Source organism: Physeter macrocephalus, chromosome 6 (assembly GCF_002837175.3).
Source record: "Physeter macrocephalus isolate SW-GA chromosome 6, ASM283717v5, whole genome shotgun sequence".
NCBI lineage: Eukaryota > Metazoa > Chordata > Mammalia > Artiodactyla > Physeteridae > Physeter > Physeter macrocephalus.
This window is the reverse complement of record NC_041219.1, coordinates 78,733,604-78,756,253: the sequence shown is the minus strand read 5'-3', so window position 1 is coordinate 78,756,253 and position 22,650 is coordinate 78,733,604. Positions and strand designations below refer to the sequence as shown.

The 22,650-nt window shown below is 37.8% G+C and overlaps 1 protein-coding gene across 12 annotated transcripts in view; it reads right to left on the bottom strand.

Annotated features, from left to right (window-relative positions):
• FGD4 (FYVE, RhoGEF and PH domain containing 4) overlaps positions 1 to 22,650 on the bottom strand; it is a 209,972-nt gene that overhangs the window by 91,717 nt on the left and 95,605 nt on the right. The gene's annotated exons all lie outside the window — the stretch shown is intronic.

Sequence of the window (22,650 nt, the reverse complement as noted above, 5' to 3'; positions counted from 1 at the left end):
TCCATAGTGACTATATCAATTTACATTCCCACCAACAGTGCAAGAGGGTTACCTTTTCTCCACACCATCTCCAGCATCTATTGTTTGTAGATTTTTGATGACAGCCATTCTGACCGGTGTGATGTCATACCTCATTGTAGTTTTGATTTTCATTTCTCTAACGATTAGTGATGTTGAACATCCTTTCATGTATTTGTTGGCAATCTGTATATCTTCTTTGGAGAAATGTTTATTTAGGTCTTCTGCCCATTTTTGGATTGGGTTTTTCATTCTTTTTTTTTTTCGGTACACGGGCCTCTCACTGTTGTGGCCTCTCGCATTGTGGAGCGCAGGCTCCGGACGCGCAGGCTCAGCGGCCATGGCTCACGGGCTCAGCCACTCCGTAGCATGTGGGATCTTCCCGGACCAGGGCACGAACCCGTGTGCCCTGCATCGGCAGGCGGACTCTCAACCACTGCGCCACCAGGGAAGCCCTTTTTCATTCTTTTGATATTGAGCTGCATGAGCTGCTTGTATATTTTGGAGATTAATCCTTTGTCAGTTGCTTCGTTTGCAAATATTTTCTGCCATTCTGAGGGTTGTCTTCTCGCCTTATTTATGGTTGCCTTTGCTGTGCAAAAGCTCTGAAGTTTCATTAGGACCCATTTGTTTATTTTTGTTTTTATTTCCATTTCTCTAGGAGGTGAGTGAAAAGGATCCTGCTGTGATTCATGTCATAGAGTGTTTTGCCTATGTTTTCCTCTAAGAGTTTTATAGAGGTAGAGACCTACATTTAGGTCTTTAATCCATTTCGAGTTTATTTTTGTATACAGTGTTAGGGAGTATTCTAATTTCATTCTTTTACATGTAGGTGTCCATTCTTCCCAGCACCACTTATTGAAGAGTCTCTCTTCTCCATTGTATATTCTTGCTTCCTTTATCAAAGATAAGGTGACCATATGTGTGTGGGTTTACCTCTGGGCTTTCTACTCTGTTCCACTGATCCATATTTCTGTTTTGGTGCCAGTACCAAATGTCTTGAGTACTGTAGCTTTGTAGTATAGTCTGAAGTCAGGGAGCCTGATTCCTCCAGCTCTGTTTTTCTTTCTCAAGATTGCTTTGGCTATTTGGGGTCTTTTATGTTTCCATACAAATTGTGAAATTTTTTGTTCTGGTTCTGTGAAAAATGACATTGGTAGTTTGATAGGGATTGCATTGAATCTGTAGATTGCTATGGGTAGTATAGTCATTTTCACAATGTTTATTATTCCAATCGAAGAACATGGTATATCTCTCCATCTGTTTGTATCATCTTTAATTTCTTTCATCAGTGTCTTAAAGTTTTCTGCATACAGATCTTTTGTCTCCTTAGGTAGGCTTATTCCTAGGCATTTTATTCTTTTTGTTGCAGTGGTAAATGGGAGTGTTTCCTTAATTTCTCTTTCAGATTTTTCATCATTAGTGTATAGGAATGTGAGAGATTTCTGTGCATTAATTTTGTATCCTGCTACCTTACCAAATTCATTGATTAGTTCCAGTAGTTTACTGGTAGCATCTTTATATATATTCTCTATATATAGTATAGATTCTCTCTATATAGTATCATGTCATCTGCAAACAGTGAGTTTTTCTTCTTTTCCGATTTGGATTCCTTTTATTTCTTTTTCTTCTCTGACTGCTGTGGCTAAAACTTCCAAAACTATGTTGCATAATAGTGGTGACAGTGGGCAACTTTGTCTTGTTCCTGATCTTAGTGGAAATGGTTTCATTTTTTTCACCATTGAGAATGATGTTGGCTGTGGGTTTGTCATACATGGCCTTTATTATCTTGAGGTAAGTTCTCTCTATGCCTAGTTTCTGGAGGGTTTTTATCATAAATGAGTGTAAAAAGCTTTTTCTGGGGCTTCCCTGGTGGCGCAGTGGTTGCGCGTCCGCCTGCCGCACACAAAAAAAAAAAAAAAAAAGCTTTTTCTACATCTATGAGATTATATGGTTTTTATCCTTCAATTTGTTAATGTAGTGTATCACATCAATTGTTTTGTGTATATTGAAGGATCCTTGCATTCCTGGGATAAACCCCACATGATCCTTTTAATGTGCTGTTGGATTCTGTTTGCTAGTATTTTGTTGAGGATTTTTGCATCTATGTTCATCAGTGATATGGGCCTGTAGTTTTCTTTTTTTGTAACATCTTTGTCTGGTTTTGATATCAGGGTGATGGTGGCCTCGTAGAATGAGTTTGGGAGTGTTCCTCCCTCTGGTATATTTTGGAAGAGTTTGAGAAGGACAGGTGTTAGCTCTTCTCTAAAAGTTTGATAGAATTAGCCTGTGAAGCCATCTGGTCCTGGGATTTTGTTTGTTGGAAGATTTTTAATCACAGTCTCAATTTCAGTGCTTGTGATTGGTCTTTTTATATTTTCTATTTCTTCCTGGTTCAGTCTTGGAAGGTTGTGCTGTTCTAAGAATTTGTCCATTTCTTCCAGGTTGTCCATTTTATTGTCACATAGTTGCTTGTAGTAATCTCTCATAATCCTTTGTATTTCTGCAGTGTCAGTTGTTACTTCTCCTTTTACATTTCTAATTCTGTTGATTTGAGTCTTCTCCCTCTTTTTTTTGATGAGTCTGGCTAAATGGTTTATCATTTTTGTTTACCCTCTCAAAGAACCAGCTTTTAGTTTTACTGATCTTTGCTATCATTTCCTTCATTGTTTTTTCATTTATTTCTGATCTGATCTTTATGATTTCTTTCCTTCTGCTAACTTTGGGAGTTTTTCGTTCTTCTTTCTCTAATTGCTTTATGTGTAAGGTTAGGTTGTTTATTTGAGATTCTTCTTGTTTCTTGAGGTAGACTTGTATTGCTATAAATTTCCCTCTTAGAACTGCTTTTGCTGCATCCCATAGGTTTTTGGCCATCGTGTTTTCATTGTCATTTGTTTCTAGGTATTTTTTGATTTCCTCTTTTATTTCTTCAGTGATCTCTTGGTTACTTCGTAGCATAGTATTTAGCCTCCATGTGTTTGAATTTTTAACAGTTTGCTTCCTGTAGTTGATATCTAGTCTCATAGCACTGTGGTTGGAAAATATACTTGATACAATTTTCAATTTTCTTAAATTTACCAAGGCTTCATTTGTGACCCAAGATATGATCTATCCTGGAGAATGTTTCATGAGCACTTGAAAGGAAAGTGTATTGTTGCTTTTGGATGGAATGTCCTATAAACATCAATTAAGTTCACCTTGTTTAATGTATCATTTAAAGCTCTGTTTCCTTATTTATTTTCATTTTGGATGATCTGTGCACGGGTGAAATTGGGGTGTTAAATCCCCTACTATTATTGTTATTGTCAATTTCCCCTTTTATGTGTATTAGCAATTTGCCTTATGTACTGAGGTGCTCCTATGTTGGATGCATAAATATTTACAATCGTCATATCTTCTTCTTGGATTGATCCCTTGATCATTATGTAGTGTCCTTCTTTGTCTCTTGTAATAGTCTTTATTTTGAAGTCTATTTTGTCTGATATAAGAATTGCTACTCCAGCTTTCTTTTGATTTCCACTGCATGGAATATGTTTTTCCATCCCCTCACTTTCAGTCTGTATGTGTCCCTAGGTCTAAAGTGCATCTCTTGTAGACAGCATATATATATATAGGTCTTGTTTTCGTATCCATTTAGCCAGTCTATGTCTTTCGATTGGAGCATTTAATCCATTTACATTTAAGGTAATTATCGACATGTATGCTCCTATTACCATTTTCTTAATTGTTTTGGGTTTGTTATTGTAGGTCTTTTCCTTCTCTGGTGTTTCCTGCCTAGAGAAGTTCCCTTAGCATTTGCTGTAAAGCTGGTTTGGTTTTGCTGAATTCTCTTAGCTTTTGCTTGTCTGTAAAGGCTTTAATTTCTCCGTCGAATCTGAATGAGATCCTTGCTGGGTAGAGTAATCTTGGTTGTAGGATTTTCCCTTTCATTACTTTAAATATGTCCTGCCACTCCCATGTGGCTTGCAGAGTTTCTGCTGAAAGATCAGCTGTTAACCTTATGGGGATTCCCTTGTATGTTATTTGTTGCTTTCCCCTTGCTGCTTTTAATTTTTTTGCTTTTAATTTTTGATAGTTTCATTAATATGTGTCTTGGCATGTTTCTCCTTGGATTTATCCTTTATGGGACTCTCTGCGCTTCCTGGACTTGACTATTTCCTTTGCCATATTAGGGAAGTTTTCAACTATAATGTCTTCAAATATTTTCTCAGTCCCTTTTTTTTTCTCTTCTTCTTCTGGGACCCCTATAATTCGAATGTTGGTGCATTTAATGTTGTCCCAGAGGTCTCTGAGACTGTCCTCAGTTCTTTTCATTCTTTTTTCTTTATTCTGCTCTGCAGTAGTTATTTCCACTATTTTATCTTCCAGGTCACTTATCCGTCCTTCTGCCTCGCAGACTATTTCCTCTTCATTTGTTTGGTCTGGTGAGTTTTTACCTTGTTCCTTCATCTGCTGCATATTCCTCTGTCTTCTCATTTTGCTTAACTTACTGTGTTTGGGGTCTTCTTTTCACAGGCTGCAGGTTCGTAGTTCCCGTTGCTTTTGGTGTCTGCCCCCAGTGGATAAAGTCGGTTCACTGGGTTGTGTAGGTTTCCCCGGGAAGGGGACTGGTACCTGTGTTCTGGTGGATAAGGCTGGATCTTGTCTTTCTGGTGGGCAGGATTGCATCCTGTGGTGTGTTTTAGGGTACCTGGAACTTAGTATAATTTTAGGTAGCCTCTCTGCTAATGGGTGGGGCTGTGTTGCTGTCTTGCTAGTTGTTTGGCATGGGCTGTCCAGCACTGGAGCTTGCTGGTCATTTTGTGGCGCTGGGTCTTAGCGTTGAGATGGAGATCTCTGCGAGAGCTCTCGCCAACTGATATTACGTGGGGCCAGGAGGTCTCTGGTGGCCCAATCTCCTGAACTTGGCTCTCCCACCTGAGGCTCAGGCCTGACACCTGGCTGGAGCACCAAGACCCTGTCAGCCACACAGCATCTTGACCCCTAAGAAAGCTGCTCACTGGACGTACCACCACAGTGGGGATCTGAGGGGCTCGCTGGGAACAGGAAATGACACCACTGCTCAGCCTCAGGCACGTGAGGGATGACCTGGATGCCCCAGGGGCACCGTCTAGGGCTGGGCAAGAAGAGCTTGCGCACCAAGGGACACCCCCTCCCTTTCTTTTTTTTTATAGCTAACATTTACTTTGTGCCAGGTGCTCTGATAAGCACTTTTCATGCAGCATTTCTTTAAATCCTCACTGTGAGGTAATAATTTATCACTATATTACGGAAGAGAACACTTTCCTGCAAAAGGAATAAATAATACAGGTAAGATAAGGAATAATAATTACCATTTTGTACAAGAGAAAACTAGGTTTAAGATGTTAAAAATCTTGGCCAGTAAAACAAGTAAAATGATAACCTTTAAGAAATTCAATTCTCTTTTGCACAATAAATTAAGATATAATGGAATCCACATTTGAATCTATATAGTGAAAACCAAAATATGATTTGCAGTTAGAAAGTGATAATTAAAGTGAGAAATAAAATATCATTGACTCTTATTGTTCACTGTGGATAATCTGAAATTATATTCGGAATCTACCACAAACTTGTGACTAAATTTAATAAGCTACCCAATAGGAGCCATGGCACTTTCTTATAAAGTTAAACAAGCACTTCTATATGACCCAGCAATGACACTCCTAGGTACTTACCCATATGAAGTGAATACTTACATTCACACAAAAAGCTGTACATAAATGTTTACAGAGGCTTTATTTATAGTTATCAAAAGCTAGAAAATACCCAAATGACTTTCAGTCAGTGAATGGATAAGCAAACTGTGGTAAATCCACACAATGGCATAACACTCAAGAAATGAACTAAGGACACTTGCATGTGCATTAGAAGGAAGCCAACGTAAAAGGCTACATATATAAGATTCCATATGACATTCTGGAAAAGGCAAGCACACAGGGACAGAAAATAGATCCCAGGTTGCAGGGGGCTGGAAGAACTGACTGATTACAAAAGGGTATGACAGAATTTTCAAAGGTAATGGGACTGTTTCTCATCTGCATTGTTGTCGTGGTTATATAACTGTATGCATCGTCAAAACTCAGAATTGTACCCTAAAGAGGGTGAATTTTACTGTATCCCTTAATTTTAAAAAAATAATGATTTTTGGTACAACTATCGCCTTTCTTGTAATCAGTAGTAGAGATAATAACTGGTTCATTGAAAAATTGAAAAGTGACTTAATTAGCTCCCCACACAAAGTCCATTTGTGAACAATGAAGTTTATGATAGTGTATTTAAAAGCATCTTTCAAATTAATGTTTAGCTAATTTAGTTAATTAGATCATTTGTCATAGACATCAGTCCTGAAAAATACCTGAAATCCATGCTAGCCAACTCAGTTATTCACAAAATACCTTGTGCACTGAAGACTTAATGGGCTCTTTCCCTGCTGTTAGGCTTGTCCTCCTTGTAGAGAGGTTATTTCTTTACAAATTGTGTTGAGTGAGTAGGGAACATAGAAAGTTCTGCCAAACGTTCACATCGTATTTCATAACCACCTGCTTTTTCATTATATTAAACTTAGTTTACTTTTTATTAAAGGCTACCTGTATTATTTTCAATAGCTTACCATTTCTAATGGAAATGATCTAAATCAAAAATTTCACCATGTAACCTGTGCTTCCTGAATTAAAATTTATTAATTTATAATGCTAAGGGGTGGGGCAGAGACTGAGTTGGTCTGCCCCAGCTTTTTTTTTTTTTTTTTTTTTTTTTTGGGGTCAAGCCACGTGGCATGTGGGATCTTAGTTCCCTGACCAGGGGTCAAACCCATGCCCCCTGCAGTGGAAGTGCAGAGTCTTAACCACTGGACCACCAGGGAAGTCCCTGCCCCAGCATTTTTATTTAAAGGTACCTAGCACATCATCTATCATATAACTGAAAACTTCCACGTATTGATACTAATGGCAAAGTTGGCTTAAATAATTATTTACTAATAAATATATTTTGGCAGTATAATAACAGGACAATTATACCAAGTGAACATTCAAACAGAACAAGGAGTAGGAAAAAATAACTGAAGTACTTCTGACTTTCAGTTATCACACCTAAGGAGTAAAATCCTCAGACTGATTCTCCAGTGATATTTAACCAGGGGGCAGTCTCCATTTTCATAGAATGAAATCTGAATCTTAACCCATTTTGCACACTTTAGTATTCTAATAATCTAATAAAATCAAACAATTTGGTATTAAACTGATTTCCTCAGTGGCTTGAAAAAGTCACATTTTAATTTAAAAATCCAATCAAATGATGTATAATTTCCATTTTGTATATCTGTCAGTCTTAATGAAGTAAGGCCTGTAAGTCCTTGAATACATGCCAGGTAAGTCGTGTTTCTTTTTTCTTTTTCTTTTCTTTTTTTTTTTTTTTTTTAAATTTTTGGCCACACCATGCAGCACGTGGGATCTTAGTTCCCCAACCAGGGATCGAACCTGTGCCCCCTGCATTGGAAGCACGGAATCTTAACCACTGGACCAGCAGGGAAGTCCCTAAATCCTGTTTCTTGAATATTTTGTTCCAAACTATTTTTATACAGATCTTCAAAGCAAGCTTATTATCCCTGAACCTCTATTCTTTAAAAAAATTTTTTTTTAATTTAACATATGTTAAATGTTAAAGTTTAACATATGTTAATGTTTTATATTAATTCTTTGGTTAAATGTTCAGTTAAAGTCTCAACTACACAGTACCGTTAAAGTAGACAGTGACCCCAAACCAGGGTTTCTGGATGGATGACAACACAGTCCTAGATTAAACTGTTGCCCATTCTGGGTTTTAACTCAATTCTATTACTCTTCTACTTTGGAAGCCCATGATGAGAAACTATACATGTTTTTAATGACACGTGGATCGGGATAGTTTGTATATTTTAGGTATGCAGTTTAGGAGAAGAAATCTTGTATCTGAAGTGTCATCTCACCTTAATAATTCTCTTCTAGTTAAAAATATTTAATCCTAGAGAATAAAACCACTCCTTCTTAACCTAAATTATGGAATTGATCCTCACCCCAACTTATAGTTTGTCTGACCTTATCTGTACGGATTTCCTGCATCACACCACTCATTTCATCTGTTCACATACATAGCTCAGCAGTAAACACACTTTTAGGTTGGTGATATTTCAGCATTTCCCCCCCCATTGTGGTCCACTCTTTAAAATAAAGGCATACTTTTTATCTAATTTTGCTTTTGTACTAATCCTAGGTCTTTGATATTACCTAAATTCAAAGCAGGAACAAAGTTAATTGATAAATATGGTGTTTCTTCTTTAATTATGATCATTATTATTTTTATAGAACTTCTTTGGATTCCACTTGAATACCAAGCAACTACCCTAGACTGGATGAGCTATGTATTTCCTGTGAGTAAGTCACATCACTTCATCAAGTAGTTAATTCTGAGATTTCAAGTTCTACAATTCCCATGTTGCCATCAGCTAGATTTCTTCTACCTTTCCTACTTTAAACTCTTGAATGGGGGCTTCCCTGGTGGCGCAGCGGTTGCGTGTCCGCCTGCCGATGCAGGGGAACCGGGTTCGCGCCCCGGTCTGGGAGGATCCCACATGCCGCGGAGCGGCTGGGCCCCGTGGGCCATGGCCGCTGAGCCTGCGCGTCCGGAGCCTGCTCTCCGCAACGGGAGAGGCCACAGCAGAGGGAGGCCCGCATACCACAAAAAAAAAAAACAAAAAAAAAAACTCTTGAATGAACCCATTCTTGGCTCTCACATTAGCTTCATTAAAGAACATACACAAAGCACTTAGTATCATGCTGGGCACATAACAGGTGTTCATTTCTTTTCTTTGTTCAATCCCTCCCTATCCTTCAGCCTCACCCATCTCACAACAGAGTCACTCTTTACAAATGCTCTCTCTAGCAGTTTAGTGTCCTTTACATGCATCTCTTTCATCTATACCTACCATGACAATGTCCACCTATAGGGTTCTAGCACTGTGGTTGCCATGTATTGCAAACAAAATACGATTGCAACTATTAAATGGGTTTAGAATTTCAGTTGGGAATGACAAAAAAATTCTAGAGATGAATAGTGGTGGTGGTAAAACAATGTGAATGTACTGATGCCAGAGAACTGTACACCTAAAAATGGCTAAAATGGTATAATTTATGTTACGTGTATTTTACATATACATATATGCTCTGCCTCAATCTATTTGTTCATGCTTATGAATTCCCTATCATAGACTCTCTACTGCTTGTACTGTTCTTTTGCATGCTTTCCTATCTTCAGTATCTACCCTGGACAACCAATTCACTCAAGGGCTGCAACTCCTCTACTTCGCAGAGATTCTAAAACATCAACTTCCAGTACCAACCTCTCTTAAACCACCTCCTTCCCTGGAGAACGGAAGTGTGAACTTTATCTTGAGGGATAAGTAAGATTTCATTAGGCAGCAGAGGGAGGGAAAGGACCTTATTTTGGGCTCTGAAGTGAGGAACTCTGTAGCAGATTCGCAAACTTCATTGTGGCGTGCAGAGCTGTTCCTCACTCGCTGGCTGATACCCTCAATGGCTGCTTACTGCGTTGAGAATGAAATCCAAACTCCTTCTAAGGCCTGAAGGCACTGTCCCTTGCTTACCTTTCTAGTCTCATCTTTTGCCACCTTGCTTTCAAAATATGTTCCCAAACCATGTTCCCTCTATCAATCATGGGTTTTGAGAAGGAAGTCAAGAAAAATGTTTTCTTTTCATAAATTTCCACAGGAACTTTGAAATAGCCATGCAGCTTCCAGAATAGGCTCCTCTGAGGCTTTAAGAAAATAAAACTTAGGCTTTGCCCTTGCCAGGTCAGATAAAGGGTAAATAAAGTACAGCCAGTTACTTGCTACTAACTTGGGAGAAAAAAGGGAGAGCTTTCATTTCTCTTTTTTTGATCAGCTGCCTTATCCAGATTTCTTTTAAATACTGTCTTCCTTTCCCCAAGACCCTAATGCACAGCTTACTGGTGTAAGAGCAGGTGCTTAGGCCTTTGGTGTTGGCCCAAATATTCGTAAAGGACAAACTCAGAATGGAAAGAAAAGATAAATATAACTCTAAATATAACCAGCACCATCCCATTTTTGCAAATCATCCACTCTACTTATTTCTTCTCTTTTATCCCACAGATAATATGGCACAATTAAACATGCAGTTTCATGTTTGATGCAATCTCAGAAGTACAGTATTACAGGAATAAAGAAAATTCCTAAGAAAGAAAGATAGAAAGAATATTAGCTGATCTAGATTTCAATAAGCTTTTAGATAACTTTTCTAAATTACTGTCTTTGTGGTAGGAAAGAAGATCAAGGATAAAAGGGGAACTAATTTTTTTTTAATTAAAAAAAAATTTCTTAAAGCCCATTTCCATCATATGGGCCTTAACTGACCAACTGGTACTTGATAAATTATAAAGGTACTTGTTTGAAGTTTTCAAATTATTATCCTAGCAATCTATATATTGTGAACTTTACAATTGTGACCTTTACAAATAATGCTGAAACAGATTTTCAATATTACACTAAGGATTATAAAATATCCATATAGTCTTTTTTTTTTTTTTTGGCTCTGTTGGGTCTTTGTTGATACGTGCCAGCTTTCTCTAGTTGCGGCGAGCAGGGGCTACTCTTCGTTGCGGTGCGCTGGCTTCTCATTGCGTTGGCTTCTCTTGTTGCGAAGCACGGGCTGTAGGCGCACAGGCTTCAGTTGTGGTACGTGGGCTCAACAGTTGTGGCTTGCAGGCCCTAGAGCACAGGCTCAGTAGCTGTGGCGCACGGGCTTAGTTGCTCCGCGGCATGTGGGATCTTCCCGGACCAGGGCTCGAACCCATGTCCCCTGCACTGGCAGGTGGATTCTTAACCACTGTGCCACCAGGGAAGTCCCCATATAGTCTTTTAGACACAATACTTTAGTTTGAGCATTACTCACTAGTAGAACTCAAGATAAATTACCTTATATTGGTCAACAGCTCACCGTCTATGAGGTATGGCATATTTTTATCCTCTACACAAGGTAACAAAGACAAATGTATTTAGCATCTAGGCAGGTAACTCAAATGGGTAAACATACAGGTTTAAAACAGTATGAATTAGTTATTTGGCAAATAGAGAATGATTTTTTTTAATTTAAATTTTAAAACAAACAAAAAAAACCCTTGTGTGAGTCAAAGAAAACGTTGAGCCATCAATTTGAGATCGCTTCTAAAATTGTTTTACCCATTTATGGTCTCTTCTAAGAAGTCAAAGAGAGAGCAGACAAGTAAAATGGTGATTGACAAGTTTGCCTGGCGCCCTGTTACTGTTATAGGTGCAGAGAGGAGGGTCAGAAAAGATCTTTTAGAACAATGATCTCCAAACTTTTTGATGGCACATCCTCTCAGTATGGAATCTGGGCACTGCACTCCCAAATATGTATGTATGCATACACACACGCATGAATGTATATAAGTTAAATACAAGTATGACGGCACTAAAATGCATACTGTAAAACACAAAAATAGAAACTAAAATAGGATGAGGTAAAGATAAAATACTGTTTTTGAGAAAACAGTATGATTCAATCTGTTTTGCTTTTAAAAAATGTCTTGGTTAAATATTTCATGATACAGACATTTGAAAGAGTGGATCTAAGTCAATTTACTTCCATACATGGTTTTAATGATTGCCCCAGCTGAGAAAGATTCACTGTTCTAAAGGGAAGAAGTACATCATCAGCTGCACTTACTAAATCATGTTATACATTTTTCAATCCTATCTACCCATTATGCGAAGGTTTTCCTTGAAATTCTTCTAGTAAACTTCCACCTTCCCAGATGTCTTGAAAGGTGTTACATTTCTTAATTTTGAAAATATGGTCTAAAATCTACTAGAACTATTTCCAAAATTTTTAAACAAGGTAAAAAAGATCTATATTTAATACACACTACTATATATAAAATAACTAGTAAGAACCTGCTGTATAGCACAGGGAACTCTACTCAATACTCTGTAATGGCCTATATGGGAAAAGAATCTTAAAAAAAAAAAAAGAGTGGATATATGTATATGTATAACTGATTCACTTTGCTGTACACCTGAAACTAACACAACATTGTAAATCAACTATATGCCAATAAAAATTTTTTTAAAAATCTGTATTTAAGTTTGTATGTGTGCACAGAAATGAGTTTGTTTTTTTGTTTCTGTTTTTTCAACTTTAAAAAGGAAAAGACACACATATCAATTTTGGTGGTAAAATGACACAGTAATGGAAACATTTCCAAACAATCATTTAAAAAATGCTCTGTCCATAGAGCACTTTCCCTCTGCTGAATGCAGTTTCTTTCTCACTGATTCAAAGGTCACCTTTACCTGAAAAAGATAGGTTGTGTTTATTTTTGTCAAATATATCTGTTGGGTAAGAACCTGCTAAATATGTACTGTGTCTACTTCTCTTCACATGAAAGGCTAGTAAATGGGGATCATTTGTGGTTTTTGTTAAAAGAAAAAGATACAATGTCTTTGGTCTGACAGCTCATTTAAGTACTATGTCATCTATAACTCGCATATCTCTGGGTGGTACAAAAGATGTCTATGGTCACTTATTACTAAGTATTGCCAGAATTCCACCATCTAAGATAATGTAATCTCAGTCTATTTAACCAGCAATGCCTAAAATGTCACGGCAGAAAGGAGACAGATGAACCTGTCACTGCTCACCCCCCACTTTTCCCTCAGAATTCCTCACCTGTACCTGAAACACTAGGTGTATTTGACACATGGACTGAATGAAAGTGCAAGAGTAAATCTATACATATTTGGAATGTTTAAGTGTTTTTTTTTTTAACTCCTTAGGCAAAATGTTCCAAGTTCTAGGATCTGCTTCCCACACTGCAATGGTTAATTTTTTTGTACCATGGGGGCACATAACCCTTTATAGACAATTGCTCTGGAGAAGGAAACTTCTGGAAGACAAGTAGTATTTATATTCCTAGGTAGTTTTTCACAGGATCTTTCATCTAATAACCCTTCAATCTTCAGGTTATTCCTGAAATTAGGATAAGTCATAACACTGACATAAATGTACTGTACCAATGTTAAAATTATGACTTTAGAAAGTAGGCAGCACAAACAGTAAATGCATTACAGTAAATTTAAAAGTAAATACATGAAAGTAATTTGAAAAAAAAAAATCTCCAGAACAATTTTAAGTTGAATTCTTCCAAAATTTTAATCATATTCTCTAGATCAGTCTAGGTAATATGAAGACTACCTAACCCTATGGTTTGATTCTAAGGCTATTATGGTAATGAAAAATTAAGAAAATTCCATGATTATATTTTCATCTAAAAGTAACTGTGAATAATATTGGTAAAGAAATATTTGAAAAAGAATGTCATCACCATAATAAAAAGAAAAAATTTCAAATAATACAATTTTTTAGCCCTGGATTAGAATAAACGCAATTGAATTATAAGATCCAATCCTAAAGAAACTGTCATCTCAAGCACACCCAGTGGCAGGTAAAATGAAACAGGCATTGAGGAGGCAAAATAGCAATGCATATCAAATGCTAGAAAACTGCACATCCCCTAGCTCTGCCACTTTGGGCAAGCTATCCTAAACAAAGTATACACATAAAGATGAATGCATATGCTTTGCGATAACCTAGAGAGGTGGGATAGGGAGGGTGGGAGGGAGACTCAAGAGGGAGGGAATATGGGGGTATATGTATGCATATGGCTGATTCACTTTGTTGTACAACAGAAACTAACACAGTACTGTGAAGCAATTATACTCCAATAAAGACTATTTAAAAAAATAAAAAACTATATATATAAAAAGAAAAAGATGAATGTATAACATCATTTAGAAAAGGAGAAAATTAGAAGCAACCTAATAGTTTAATAAATTAACTTTATAACTTTAGTCCTTCCCCCAAGACAAGGTCAGTTCAAAGCAGAAAGAGGCCACACAATATTTGCTTATTTGCTAATCTGAATGAGTTAATAAAGAAGCTTTACTATGCATTTAAGCACTTTTGGGGGTACTCACTAAAAACATACTAGACTGAAATTATGGTAATTCCCAGGCCTACTACAGTATTATGTAGTAATATTCCCAATATTATGTCATAGATACGTATTCATTAGATAAATTACCATCTCAAACCGAAGTGCTAAGTTTCCCATTCTTTTCTTCATTTAAATAATGAATTAAAGTTTTGGTATGCCCCAGTCTATTAGAAAAGAATTTTTACTCTTATCATTTATATATAAATTATTTAATAACTACCCTGGAATTTGAAATGAGAGATTTTATTCTATTAAAATAAACTTTAGGGCTTCCCTGGTGGCACAGTCGTTGAGAGTCCGCCTGCCGATGCAGGGCACACGGGTTCGTGCCCCGGTCCGTGAGGATCCCGCATGCTGCGGAGCGGCTGAGCCCGTGAGCCGTGGCCTCTGAGCCTGCGCGTCCGGAGCCTGTGCTCCGCAACGGGAGAGGCTGCAGCGGGGAGAGGCCCGCGTACCGCAAAAAAAAATAAATAAAAATAAAATAAAATAAACTTTATTATATTTTAAATGTAAGAGTTCCCGTTAAAAGATCACTTCATAATTTACACATTTCACAGTTTATAGTATGCATCAATGTAAGCAAGCATACATGTTTAGAATAGATAACCTTTGTCAGTTTCACCATAATCACTATTAACCAGGATGGTGTCTAAAAGATCTTGCATATGAAGTGCAAATAGAAAATGCTAATATTAACCCCAGCTCTAGACAGGGAAATTAGTTCCACATGCTATAACTTTTCAAAGGGCTTTTTTTCCTGATTACCATTGTCATTTTTCTTCTGGTTTCTAAGAAGAGTTTAGGTTTTGATTTTGACACTTTTAACTATTACATCATATACTAATTTGGGATTAACAGCACATTATTTATTAAAATCAAGTTGCTGGTTGTAGACACATTTCTTGCATCAACATTCACACTGCTTCAGTATTTAATTACTGAAATATATAGAACTAATTTCCTGCTTGAATATATTTTATTTTTATTTTTATTTATTTATTTTTTGCGGTACACGGGCCTCTCACTGTTGTGGCCTCTCCCGTTGCGGAGCACAGGCTCCAGACGTGCAGGCTCAGTGGCCATGGCTCACGGGCCCAGCCGCTCCGCGGCATGTGGGATCCTCCCAGACCGAGGCACAAACCCGTGTCCCCTGCATCGGCAGGCGGACTCTCAGCCACTGCGCCACCAGGGAAGCCCTTGAATATATTTTAGACATTTTGCATAAACATTGGTTTTTCCAAGTTACACTGTGAACTCAGAAGAATCCTGTGTTAATTTTGGCTTTCACTTCACAGCATGTGTTTAATCACCTGTTGATAGGCAAAAATTAATTTTAAATGGTAGAAAGTGCTAAAATTTTTTTTTTCTTTTTTTTTTTTTTGTGGTATGCGGGCCTCCCTCTGTTGTGGCCTCTCCCGTTGCGGAGCACAGGCTCCGGACGCGCAGGCCCAGCGGCCATGGCTCACGGGCCCAGTCGCTCCGCGGCATGTGGGATCCTCCCAGACCGGGGCGCGAACCCGGTTCCCCTGCATCGGCAGGCAGACGCGCAACCGCTGCGCCACCAGGGAAGCCCCGAAAGTGCTAAATTTGATGTATGATACACGAAGAAAAATTAGGAGCCATTTTAAAACATCTGATTATTTTCCTTTTGCTGTCATAGTTCCCTTTTTTAAAAATGGAAACATACATTTTATCATACTAAGAATTTGTGGCATGTTTTTAAAATTGTAAAAAATATAAAGTTCACCCATAGATTTAAATCAGCTAGACATGTAATGAAGATATCTAATACAGTTCCTGAGTCGAAAATAGGATTCACGCCTGCTTCCCCCGTGGCTAACGATGTAACATCTAGGCAGCTTTCCAAGCTGGACACTTCAGAGCTGTCCCTGACACTTCGCACTCCTTCATCCTATCCACACATCCAGTTAATCACCAAGTCCTAACAATTCTACTCCTATATACTTTTCAGTTCCGTATCTCTTCTACACCTTTGTGCCACTGTCTTAATTCAAGAAGCTCATCATCTATTTAGCATCTATTGCAGATGTATTTATTATTGCAGATTGTATTTGCTTTATCAATGTCTTTGCTTTTGTAATCAAAAAATAAAATAAAATAAAATCTGAAAAAAAAAAAAAAAGAAGCTCATGATCTCTCTCCTGGACCATCTGTTGCCTATCAAAATGCCACGGCTCCTGCACCTTGCTACACTAGCCCTTCCTCTATAGTGCCATTAAGGTCATTTTTCCAAGATGTATAAAGGACCTCCTACTTGCCAGTTTAAAAATCCTGAAGAGCTTTCTCCACTGCCAACAGGATATAGTCCCACCAAGACATGGTTTACACTAACACAATCTGATGCCATTTATCTTACAAATCCTAACCACTCCACTCCTGTACCCAATCCTAATTCCCAATACTCTAGTTACATCAACTTTCTTGTATTCCAAATGTGTATTGTTCTTTTGGTGGGTTTTTTTTTTTTTTTTAAACAGTTGTTAAAGCCGTCGTTGTTCCCTTGATAGGAAATGCCCTTCCTTCTCCACCTGGCAAATCCCGCCCTTCACCATTAAGATGCAGCGCAGAGCTGGCTCCAAAGTGACATCTTTCAGATTCTCTGGCCTGGGCATGAGTCTTTCCTCTCTGTGAAATCACAGCACTTTGCACACACCTTTGTGTATAGTCTTAGGACCTTGCATTATACATTTTAGTTACTCAAGTGAGCTTACTGAGAGCAAGGCCATTGCTAGACACAAAGAAAAACACTTAAATGTTTATGAAATGAATGCCTGGGACGCCTGGACCAGGAGATAAACCTATCTAACTTTATCAAAAGGAGATTCCATTTGATCTGTTCTCCACTAGAAATTTTATGCAAATATCATGCCCTTCCCCCTTCCTGCCAGTGTCCACAAACAACAGAATAACTTTTGTGAAAATGTATTATACCTATATGGGCAATCGAAAGGGATAGTTCTAGATGGCTGAAAAAATGCAGGAAAAGTAGGGAGCCATTGCATATCCTTCAAATCATCCTCCTTTACTCTGTCCTCTTGTCATTTGCACCTGGTCAAAATAACTCAATTTTTACTGATGTTAAAATGTATATGCTCCCTGGGAGGCAAAGAGCTGAGTCTTTCACAAAGTCAGACTATTGAATTAGCTAGTGGCTGTTTTACATGGTACAGAGCTGGTTCTTCTGAAAGAAGAAACAACTAGTCTGGTAATTTCCTGTGACAAGAAAGCAGTAACAAACTCTAATAGGGAATGGGAGTGCTAATCTGAAAAGAGGAGTCCCAAATATTGCAGCACCAATAGATCCTGAAGGTTGAAGCTAAGTGAGCTTAAACATAACTATGCCACTCCTTGAGCCCTCAAAGTGGCCATGACCTTGAGTTTAGGATGTACTCATCAGAATTAGTCTAGAAGCTGTTAATCATCACAGAAGAGACTTAATGTATACAATGATCAGAAAGCAGAAAAATAAATCAAGGAAGAGCTATATTATTGATCATTTTACAGCAATAATTTTATGTCTATTCCAATTTTTTTAGAGAGGGAAAATCAGCTTTACAGAAAATGCTAAACTAAGTTTCAACCCTGAGATCAACTTACTCTTTAAGGAGCTATGCCTTTTTGTAATAAACAGAAAGAATATACCTTTAGTATTACTTTACTTTGGCAAAAAGATGACAGCAACAACACATACACACGCACCTCAGTAAAACTAAAGGTCTTTTTTGGCTCCTGTGCAGTTCTTTGTAATTTCAAAGACTTTTAATGTCTGAGAGTTAAACAAGCAGGTTCAATTTATGGAACAGCTGTTAATGTATTACTGCCATAATTTAACATAACCACCAAAACATAAAAATCATGGTGGCTAATCCTAAAGTTTCTTTTCTAGAATGCAGTTAGGCCCACAAACAAGCAGACTGGCTTGACTTTGCTCTCTTTTTCAAAAGTGTAAGTTTTGTACCACTTCACTCACTAGAGGATGAATAAGGAAAATACTCTCCCATTTGTCAAGTTGGGTACTCTCCCTTATCCATAAATGGCCAGTGGAATCGTAATTCTGCCTTAGTATCAATCACTGTAGACCTTAAAAGAACTTCCATCACATAATCCAATCCCTGCATATCACCTCTTTCAAGATGTGACTGAAATTCATTTCCTCCTGCTTAATCCCACAGACTCTGACATCTCCTATATGAGAATTTCATATCTCTTTCACAAAAGCTACTTGCCTTGTATACCTTCCCCTAACATCTAATTGAATTTTTTAAAACAATCATTCCAAAGTAAATTTGTTTTCCTAACAGAACATGGGGGTTGAAAAGGACTTTAGAAGTCATCTAATTCTTCATACCTGATAGATGAATCTTTTCTACAGTATCTCTTATAAATGCTTGCCTAATTTCTATTTGAACAACACCAGTGATAGGAAAATAGCTCTTGAATAGACCATTCTACTTTTAAAAAGTCTATTAGGAAATCCATCCTTAACTTTTTATTACACGATCTGTAACACTAATACATACTAGCTCATATTGCTTACTATTACTTTACCTAGAACAAGTTTATCCTTCCTACCAGATTGTAATTTGCTTTTTTGAGTATTTTTTATAAGTATAAAATTACTATATGGGCTTCCCTGGTGGCTAAGAATCCGCCTGCCAATGCAGGGGACATGGGTTCGAGCCCTGGTCCGGGAAGATCCCACATGCCGCGGAGCAACTAAATCCATGCACCACAACTACTGAGCCTGCGCTCTAGAGCCCGCAAGCCACAACTACTGAAGCCGGCACGCCTAGAGCCTGTGCCCCGCAGCAAGAGAGGCCACTGCAATGAGAAGCCCACGCACCGCAATGAAGAGTAGCCCCCGCTCTCCGCAACTAGAGAAAGCGCGCGTACAGCAACGAAGACCCAACGCAGCCAAAAATAAATATTGATAAATAAGTAAATAAATAAAATTACTATGTGGCCTTTGTTAATCATTTAAAATCGATAGAAAAATTATAAAGACAAAAAAAGTGATTCTAAAATCTAGTAATAATGTTTGATGTAATTCCCTCTAGTATTTTTTCTATGTATTATATAAAAATGTAACCTAGTACAGCATACATACAACATGTATATACATTTACATTTCATTGTAAGCATCTTCCTACATATTTTGAGAACGTTTTTAATATTTGCATAATTTACAATCTCATGAACAGATCATAATTCATTTAGCCATTTTCCTACTGTTGAACATGTTAGTGGTTTCCCATTTCTTCCCATTCCCACTGGAGCACCTGATGTGATGTGATAAATCATTCACTAGATCACTTAATTACTTACTACTGGTAGATTTCTAAAACTGGAACTGTGGGATCAAAGAACATAAACATCTTTAGCTCTACTGACACACGGAGCAAGTGTGTTCTTCTATTTCCTTGTTTTGATTATTCCCCTTTCAAAGAGTTCCTGTTTCACAGGACATTCTGAGTAGGTAGTTAAATCAAGTGACCTTGTGTTCCATGGTCACATCTGATGGGACCAAGGGTAAGTGCTGACCAAAGCTTAGCCCATCAGAGTCTAGCTCCAAGGCATCAGTAATTGGAACTTCTGTGTTTCTGCTAGGCACTGGTACTAAGAACTGGTATAACTGAGATTTGTGGTAGCCATGTTTTTTTGCCATCCACACAGAGATGCAGAAGAGGCCGGTCTGAAGGACATGGAGTTGTAACTGTCCTGGTTCCAGGCTCCTGTGAGGCTTGGATGAACTTACTGTCCCCTTGGCTCCTAGAGACGCCTTTTTATTGTTTCTATATAACCCCCTTTTCTCTTGAGTTATAGTGGGATTCTTCTATTCCTTGCAACAAAATGTTCTCTAATTCAAATAATACATATTACTACATTGTTCCCAAAAAGTTGTATCAATTTACACTGTCATCTGAAGTTACATTGTTATCTGACATATATAAGGGTGCCAATGCAAAATATAACCATTCAGGAAATTTTTCCCAATGTAATAAAAGAATATTTTGTATATTTCTTTGACTGCCAGTTATATAAAACTTTTTTCTCATTTATTAGGCATTTGTGTTTCTTCCTTTTTGAAATATTTGTTCATGTTCCTGGACAACTACTAACTATCTAAAGGCTTCTTAAAGACAGTAGTTATTAATTATCTCCCTTCATCTCTTTGGAATCTTGTTTCTATACAACTCTGCTACTATGATGTTTAAGTTTCTTATATTTTTTTGCCTAGGTTAATGCAATGGCTTTCTAATTGAAACTGAGCTTTTAAGAATATGAGATTGAAGCAGAATAGATCAGGGTTTTAATCATTTAATTACTAGTGAACTTGAAAATAGTATGTATCTAATAGAAAGTTTTATTTGTTCAATGAGGATAAATTCCAATTATCTCAAATGTTTGTTAAAGATTAAATGAGATGATAAATGTACTTTGCATTGTCTGACATACAGAAAACACTGAAAGTTGGTATCGCAATTAACAGCAGTTGTGTTATAAGTGTATTTAAAGTGGCTCGAACTGAACTACATATGCTTTGCAAATATAAAACAGCTGCACAAGAGAGGGCAGAAACACAGGTGCAATAGTTTAAGTCATTCAGGCAACAATGCTCATGTGCTCTGTTGTAGGAGTGAGACTGAGAGATCATGAACCTGCTGCTCCCTCATACTGCATACAGCATGACCCCGTAATACAAAAGGAATTATTTCTTCTGGTGCCAAAGCAAAGAAGTAGCAATCTATTCCAATCCCGAAAAAAACACACATACTGGATTGGTCTTAACGAGAGAGTTGATCTCCAAAGCTATGCCTTCCTAAGGGAATTCTCAAGGACTTTTTGGACTCTATACAAGTTTTACTTAATGTGCTGACTTTAGAATCTAAATATGAAGAATAAGATATGACTTAATTATATTGTGGTAGTAATGATAGAAGAAGAAAAATTCTGGCCTGCTATGGATGAAGATGAAGATGAGAAAAAGAATAACTCAGGCTGCCTTGGATGTTGTTCTCTCCAACGTTTCCATCATTTTAACTGCCAGTTATCTTTTTAGATGACAAAACTGAAGATCTATTCCTTGAATGTTTAAAACTATTCAAAGGTTCCTCATTCTTTATAGGATACAGTAAAAATTTCTATGCAAACCAAGGTCTCCATATTCAAATCCTGCCCTACCTTAAGCTCAAATTGTACTCAGCTACCAGCAGTTCCCAGGCCCATCATGCCTCCTTGCTTTTGCTGCCTCAGACTCTAATTCCCAGCCCACTTCAACCTGTAGAGTCAATCACCTGTTCCTGTCTCCTACACCCCTCCACTGTGTCACCAATCATCCTGAATGCAACTGAATGGTTAACAGATTGTTAGTCGACCACCATGTGAGTACAGACCATTTCTAATCAGGTTCTTTATCCAGAACCTAGCAAGGGCAGATGGATATGCAAAAAGTCTTCTTTTGGAGGTGATGAATATGTTTTGTTTTTTTTTTTGCATTTTATTTTATTTTATTTTTTTTAACATCTTTATTGGAGTATAACTGTTTTACAATAGTGTGTTAGTTTCTCCTTTACAACAAAGTGAATCAGTTATACATATACATATGTTCCCATATCTCTTCCCTCTTGCGTCTCCCTCCCTCCCACCCTCCCTATCCCACACCTCTCATGTCCTCAAGTCCATGCTCTAGTAGGTCTCTCACTTCGTCACAGCTTACCCTTCCCCCTCCCCATGTCCTCAAGTCCATGCTCTAGTAGGTCTGTGTTTTATTCCCGTCCTACCAGATGAATATGTTTATGGCATAGATTAGGGTGATGGTTTTACAAGTGTATACTTATCTCCAAAGCTCGTCAAGTTATATACATTAAATATGTTCAGCCTTTTGTATGTCAATCATGCCTCAATAAAGTGTTGTTTTCTTTTAAGCACTTGTTGATTAAAGGAATGTGAGGAGTGAGAGAGTGAATGGAAGAGATCAAAGAAAAATTTATCCTATAGAGAGAAGGCAAAAAGTACTCCCAGGTTTTCACTGCCAACCGTAGAAATTACACTGTTCATTTATTTGTTTAATTGTGTATTATCTGTCTCCCCCTCTATTATGTAAGTTCACTAAAGACCCTGGCACCCATTGTGTTCCATGCCGTGTCCTCCACACCTGCAACACTGCCCAGCATAGAGTACATGTTCAATAAATATTTGATAAGTGAATGCAAGGTTAACACTGATAATAGTAACACAGCTGAAGAAGCAATGTCTCAATAGGCAGTAGGGTGATCCTGAGCAAGGTGAAGCAGATGGGTGGGGTGAACAGAGCAGAAGGGAGGGAGGCTGGATAAGCAAACATAGGTTGTATGTCTCCAGCAATGTCCACAGAAGAAAGTGCATTAACTCACAACAGAAATATACTAACCGGGCTTCCCTGGTGGCGCAGTGGTTGAGAGTCCGCCTGCCGATGCAGGGGACATGGGTTCGTGCCCCGGTCCGGGAAGATCCCACATGCCG